Genomic DNA, 7,555 nt, shown 5'->3' on the forward strand with positions numbered 1-7,555 from the left:
TCAAGGATATTTAAGAGGAGATGAAAGATGTTTATATTTAAAACTGAAAAACAGTGCAAAAAATGATCTTATCACCAGACAAAATCTGTTTACCTTTCACTGGTACTCTGCACTGAACTCTAAGGTCTGGTCTTTGAATCCCTAAAGCCTAGAACACTTAATGGCATACAATAGACATTCAGTAAATATTTGCCGGATGAGCCTTCCCACTGAAAGGCTGTGAATTGACTTTATGTCTATCTCTGCATGCTGCCAGTCTATGAACACAGTGTATGCCTCAGATCTTCCAGATAAGCATCCCTGGAGTAAGGCCTGAATTCTCTGTATAAACATATGTGGAAGATAAAGCTTACACAAGTAAACAGGCAAGGAAGAAAGAATCAATGCTTCTTTCATACAGAAAAGCCTGTCTTCACTTTGTTGTGTTGCACTAAGTCAAATCTACTAAGTTTCTTTGGTACCTGTCATTCCAGAGAGACTTTTGGTCCTCCACCCACTTCTGAAATGTTAATAGGTAGCATTGGGGAAGGAGAAAATGTAATTTCTTCCAGAAGAACTCCCATAATTGTACTATTACAAAACTAAGGCAATTGCATTAAAATTAAAAACAATTTAATGTCTTTAACTCTTCTTAGAGAATTATGAATTTATTTAGAGTTAAAACTGAGAAAGTGAAGAGATATGTAGAATGTTATAGAGATCTAAATATCATGTTTACGCTCTAATTTAACCTGCTGCTTTAAAATGTGGAGAGTTAAGGAAATATCATTTAAATATATTTGTGAATATTTTATAAAAATAATCAGAACTTTTATTATAATGTAAACTATAAGGCTTATGTCTGAAATTTTTTGAGAAGAAATGTCATATTTGATGTTTATTTATATTCACATGTTGTTGGTATTCAGATTTTTATTAGAACTGTTCTATTTTAACACAATTTAATACAAATCTATTTGAGTGAAAATAAAGAGGTGTTATAACGTGTTGACCATCTTTCACAAAGAAAAGTGTTGGTTGGCTTGAAGTTAGATAAATAATGGAGCAAGTATCTGTTTGTAGAATGATGATGTTATAAGCACTAAGTCATTAAAATCATTATTATAAGTATTTTCTCTTTAAATTCAATAAAAAAAAATACAGCACCCATGGTATCCATTTTAGTCTAAGGAAGACTAGGGCTTGGAGTTCCTAAGAAAGCTTAAGGACCAGATTATCATTCCCAGCTGAAGTGGAAACCTCTGATTTCTTTGAAAAGTCAGTTAACATCAAATCATGTTTTGCCTGGACACATAGGTGAAGCAATGTTTTGCAGACATGCAAAATAATGTTTTCCTGAAGCAGACACAGGTGAAATGATGTTATGCTATAGCAGCCATGAAAAAGGACATGTGATGTTTAGAATGAGTATAAATTTGACCCCAAAGACAGTGGGAGCTGAAGCATTTGTTTGATTTCTTTCTCCTTGCTAGGCCTTGCTGATGAAACAAGTATATTGGTTCACCTTACATTACATAGCTGAGCTTCACTTGTGGTGAACTTAAAATTTAAACCACAGGTGCAAGGATATAACATAAAATATTGACTGGATTTATCTATATAAAACTTCAAGGACAGCTTATTTTTTTTAAAAACTCTCCATGAACTTGTAAAGCTAGTAACACATGTTGGATGTTTAGCCAGATAATTTCTCCTAGTGGATATGCGTGTAGACATTCTTATAAATCTCTTATTCATTTTATGACCTTAATTTATGTGCAAGCTTGTATGAACTTTTTCCTATGTGATCAGTCATAGAAGTGCAGAGACAGGCCTCCCTTCCCTTTTTCTTCCCTAGACATCAACTTGGAGCATTCCAATTCCTGCAGAGATAGAACAGAGTCCACTTTACCTAGCCACTCATTGGTTTACTATGAGGAATTAAACTGGAAACTGCAGCTTCTAGCCTCAGGGCAACTCAGACAGGCAGATCAGCTGTGGAAGCAAAGTAACTTACACTAATGATGAGCAAATATTTTCTTATTAAATTATTAGGGTTAGGTAATCTAACACCTCAATAATGGGTGCCAGGATGCTGCATATGGGCTGCATTCTTTTGTCGTGAATGATTAACCACTGGATGGGCTGCCCAACACAGGTGGCCTACCCTGAGATAAGATATTCATGTGGCTATCTTTAACTTGTTCCTCGAGTGGAGAATTTTATTGTCTTGCTCCTGGACTTTAAGGTCAGCTGATGGAGCAACTGGTTACTGAGTAAAGATAAAATGGGGTACAAAGGTCCCTTAAGAAGCAGATTGCCACCCCATAGGAAGAACAACAGTGTCAAATAACCCAGATCCATCAGAGCTCCCAGAGACTAAGTCATCAACCAAGGGGTATACCTTGGTTGTACATGGCCCCTGGGGCACAAATGTAGCAGACTACCTTGTCTGGCCTTAGTGGGAGAGATGGTGCTGAATCCTGTGAAAACATGATGTCCGAGGGAAGAGGGATTCTTATGAGGGTGAGGTGAGGGTGGGTATGAGGGTGAGAGGGCACCATCTCAGAGACAGGGGGCAGGGATGATGGGGTAAAAAACTCTGGGAGGGACTATGAAGGAGGGGGGAACATTTAGAATGTAACGAAATAAACTACTTGGTGTGTTGTTCTCTGGGGAAAATCAATTTCTCTTACTTGCCCCTTTTCTTAACAACTTAGAGTTCTTTATATACGGCTAATGCTTCTTGAGCCAGGCCACCTTATCCATATTAGTATATTTATTGTTTTCTTTATTTCAGATCGCCCATGTAGATAAAACTTTTCACATGAGCTCATGTACATTGTACAAATGCTTTTTCAGATTTTACATCCATATTTATTTTCTACATGTACATCATTGAAGATGGCAATTACATTCTATCACATGTCTTTTACATACTGATTCTTAATTCAGAGTGAAATTTTGCCATTCTTATCATCCCTTAGCAGAAAATCAGCAGAAAACTTTATCATGTAAAAAGGAATTGGTTTACAATCTATTCCCTTCCTACTCATGTCTCCATTTTTTCCCTCAGGTTGTCAGTTTATAACTCCACACATGTATTTCATAGTCTTAACGTAGCTTATTCATCATCAATGTTTGGCCAAAATTGTTTTCATAATCACTTAGGCCATGTGCAATTCAATTATATCATAGTATATTATGTTCTTATCGTCTGAGAAGAGAAACTTCCAACTACACATTGAAAATATTAACAGATGCATAAATTATATGTACAGATTGTATATAAAATATTATATTCAAAGCTAAATATCTATGACATTTAAAATTAGATCACTTCAATTTCTTTCCCTCCCGACACACACTCAATTTCTTTACTAAACTGTTATGTATCTTGGTTTTTAAAGATGTTCTAATGATTTGTATGATCTTGTAAAATAAAACTGAAAACTAACATGGTATATTATAGATGCTTTTCATTTTGTTTGTACCTACTTCATTTAAAGTTTCAATTCTTTGACAAATATGCTTTGCAAATATTTGAAATTTACCTCTAATGAGTTGTAATTAGTTTCTTAATGTAATTGAAATTATATTAGACTAGATAAGACACAGATTCTAGCGAAAGTAACATTATTGGATTACTATATTATCATATGATCAATGTTTTATTCTTTTTTTAAACATCTTTTTAAATTTTACACACATGTGCCTGGTGGGGACGTGTGTCTCACTGTCCATTTGTTGATCATATGACAAGTTGAGCAAGTCATTCCTAACATTTAGTCCAGTTATTCTGCCAAGGTCATCAGTCTTGTCAGTAAGCACCTTAAACTGATAAACCATAGTGCCACCTGATAGATTGTTAGAAGAACAAAAATATTATACATGTCATCCCCATCAAATTTCAGCTAATATTTAAATTTGCAGAAATACTAATAATGATCATTAAAATGAGTTCAGTTGCTTTAAATGTATCTTTAATCTACAAAAAGGAGGTTAAATTATTTGTAACTTATAAAACTCATTCTTTCATTCTAAATTCAGTGAATAAGAGTTAATCCTTGTACTTATCCAAGAACAGAAAATACAGACTCAGCAAAGGCTTGCTATCTCTCAAGAGAAGAAAGAAATGTACATGTGCTTCAATGTGTCTTTGTACTTAACTCACGGTGGCTTCATTCTGTTTTCCATTGTCATATAGTAGTCCAGAATATTTCCACAGACCTGTACAGAGTTGAACTTTGAGCAAATTTTAAATTTGCATCTACAGACATGATGCTGTGTCCTTTCGTTAGAGAATGATGGGTAAAATAGTGTTCTGATTCCACTCTCTGATAATTAATTTTGTTTTGATCACTTGGGCAGCAAATGAAGATTGAATATCTTAACTATGATGTTATATTTTTCTATTAATAACAGATGCTTATTATGAAATTGAGTATAACCAATTTTATATTAATTTATCTATTGTCTTCTTGTATCATCTTAGGCTCATCATTCATGATTATTTGTAGCAGATGATAGTTCATTAAAATTATTATCAAAAATATTCAAATTACTATATGTTGGTGATAAATATTTCTACCTAACCACTTTGTTCTTTAGATTGAGCTCCATTTTTTTCTTGGTTCATCAATAAAAAATGGTGTCAAAATAAAAAAAATGGTATACACTATAAAAATATTCCCACATTAGACACTGAAACTTGAACTTTGTAGTTCCCATGTTTTCCAGGAGTGTTTGAGTTTATAATCCATTGCACATTTTCTCATCAGGCTTTCTTCTGATAGACACCTCAGACAAAATGGTTTTGTTTTTGTCTCAATTTATATATATGTCTATATTCAGTTTTATCCTCTTATTTCAATTCTTGCAGTAAGTTTGTTTGTTTTGATGTTTCTCTATGTAGTCTGCTGTCTCTTCACTTTCTTTTCAATTTAATGAATGACTCATAGACATGGACAATTCACAACTTATTCCTTGGTCTACATTAGGTGAATATAACATTTTCATTTCAATCTACTATAAAAATATTAGTTCAGAACTTCACATACAAGTTTTACTGAGCTTGTATATTTCCATTTTAAACATTAAATGGGAAATAACATTAGCAGAACATATCCAAGAGAGCATTTAAATGCATAGTAGAATATTCAGTATTATAGAGAGTAATCACCTTCAAATATGATTTTAAAAATTATAGTTTAATGATGTTATCTTAAAATTTAATAAAGACCAAATTAGGCTAACATCAAGATTTAGTTTCAACAGCTATGTTGTTATTCAATAAATGGATAGGAAATTAAATGAATGTATATATTAAAAAAATCACACACAGTGATATCTAGATAATTTTTTAAAAAGATGAATAATACTTTCATGGTAAGTATAAAAATAAAATTCATAAATACATAGTCTATATTTTTTCAAACAAAAGAATGTATATTGAATGGGGATATAATATTCTAATATATTTTTATTAAGAATATAAAAAATTTACATTGAAGTGCGATTTCTTTTATATTAAAATGTTTATTTCAATTGATAGATCACATTTTGTATAAATATATACTTTTAACTGGAATACATTTATTTCAGCATTACCTTACTTGGAAATTTAATAGAGATTTGAAAAAAGGTAAGAGATGCAGTGATAAAAAATCTGGCAAATAATTGCGATCGCACTGTACACATCAGACAATGAAAGCATCACACGATGAGGAAACACATTCTCCATAAAATTAGCTCTAACTTACTGAATTTTTGCATTATTTAATTTTACTGGGAGGTAATAAATATAATACTTTAGATTAATTGTTATAAAGTATATATTCCTAAGCTTGCTAGACCTAACTGACATAGTTTAGTAACCAACTGAAACTTAACTGGAAAGATAGGAGATAAATACTTCAGTGAGTGATGCTTGCAATCAGTTCCTTTATATTCAATGCCTTTACTTTCTTTTATTGGTTGCTTTATTTATTTACATTTCAAGGATATCCATCCCCTTTCCCTGTTTCCCCTCTGAAAATTCCCCTCTCCACCCACCTTCCCCTGCTTCTCAGAGAGTGCTCCACCATCCTCCCATCTACCCACTCCCACCTCACAGCCTTAGCATTCTCCGGTACTGGGCATCAAGCCTTACAGGGACCAATGGTCTCCCCAACCATTGGTACCAGATAAGTCCATCCTCTGCCAGAGCCTTACCAATACAGATGTGGATGCTTGCAACCAACCATCAGGACCCCAATGGAGGAGTTAGGGAAAGGACTGAAGGAGCTGAAGGAGTTTTGCAACCATATAGGAACAACAACGTCAACCAACCAGAAGCCCCAGAGCTCCCAGGGATTAAACCACCAACTCTGAATGGCTTGTATCTCAATGGGGAAGCAAGGCCAAGGAACTAATCTCCTTCCATGCACCTACTTGGCATCTTCACAGCATTAGGTGTGGCAGGCAGCATAGGCTGGTGAGTGACTGGAGAATTCTGAATTAAACAGGGAGAACAGTTTGTGATCCTGAGAATCTAGAAAGCCCTGGTACGGTGATGCTTCCTGTTGGCCTGGAGGACTGAGGAACGCTTTCATTAGGACAAATGCAGGACTACCTATGTAGCTGGAACTTACCTGGCCTGTCTGCTTTCCAGGACGTTCCAAGTCCTCTGGTTAGAGAATGGGCTCCCAAAGATTTCCCTGGAGCATCCTGGCCCTGCTAAGGTCTAGTTTCAGACGACTAGGATGCCCCAAGCCACATTCATGAAGATTTGGGTCTCTGGCCTCAGTGCACCAGCAGGTGGATTGATAAGTCATGAGACCCAGATGCCAGGCTGCTGCTCACAGACCAGGGAAGAGGCCATCGTCATCAAGCAGTTCCCTGTGGGAAGGCACTGGAAATAAAACTAGGAGAGTAGCCTTCTGCTGTCTGTCTGTCTGAAGGCTCCGGCTGTGGTGGCCTAACCCTGCTGAAGCAGAAAGTGCAGATTCCTGATTGGCCACAGCCTTATGCCACCTCTGCTCACCCATGAATTTGCTAATGACCTTTCAGTTCTGAAAAGATCCAGGAGGGACCAAGTAGTAGAACCAAGATGGCAGACATGGGCTGTGTGCTCATTCATTTCCCAAAGTTCCTAGGCTGGGATCAGCTCTGGAAGTCACTAGACTCTTCCCCAGTTTGTCCTGAAAATAAGGACAGAACAAAACGTCAGTCTTGAACCTCACAGGTTTATTTTCTCCTCAGTCTCCATCCTTCCATTCAGCACCATAAACGAAAAATTCACCTCTTTTCAACTTTTTTTTTTTTTTTAAATCAGGCATAAAGATTGTTTTTTCTTCTAGGGAAGAATCTTCTGGATATATATTTGATAATGTTTAACAAAACCTTGGATGTCTTACCATATAAAACCCCTAATGTCCCATAAGGATACTATACAGAAAAAAAAATACAGAAATAAAAAAGAAAAAAAGGACCTATGGCCTTTCTTTCTCCTTCTTTTATTGAAACAGATTCTTTTCCCTTATCATAGTTTCTCATCCCCCAATTCTTCTTGGTTCCTAACACTCCTGCTCTCCCC

Source organism: Mastomys coucha, unplaced genomic scaffold, assembly GCF_008632895.1.
Source record: "Mastomys coucha isolate ucsf_1 unplaced genomic scaffold, UCSF_Mcou_1 pScaffold9, whole genome shotgun sequence".
Classification (NCBI taxonomy): domain Eukaryota; kingdom Metazoa; phylum Chordata; class Mammalia; order Rodentia; family Muridae; genus Mastomys; species Mastomys coucha.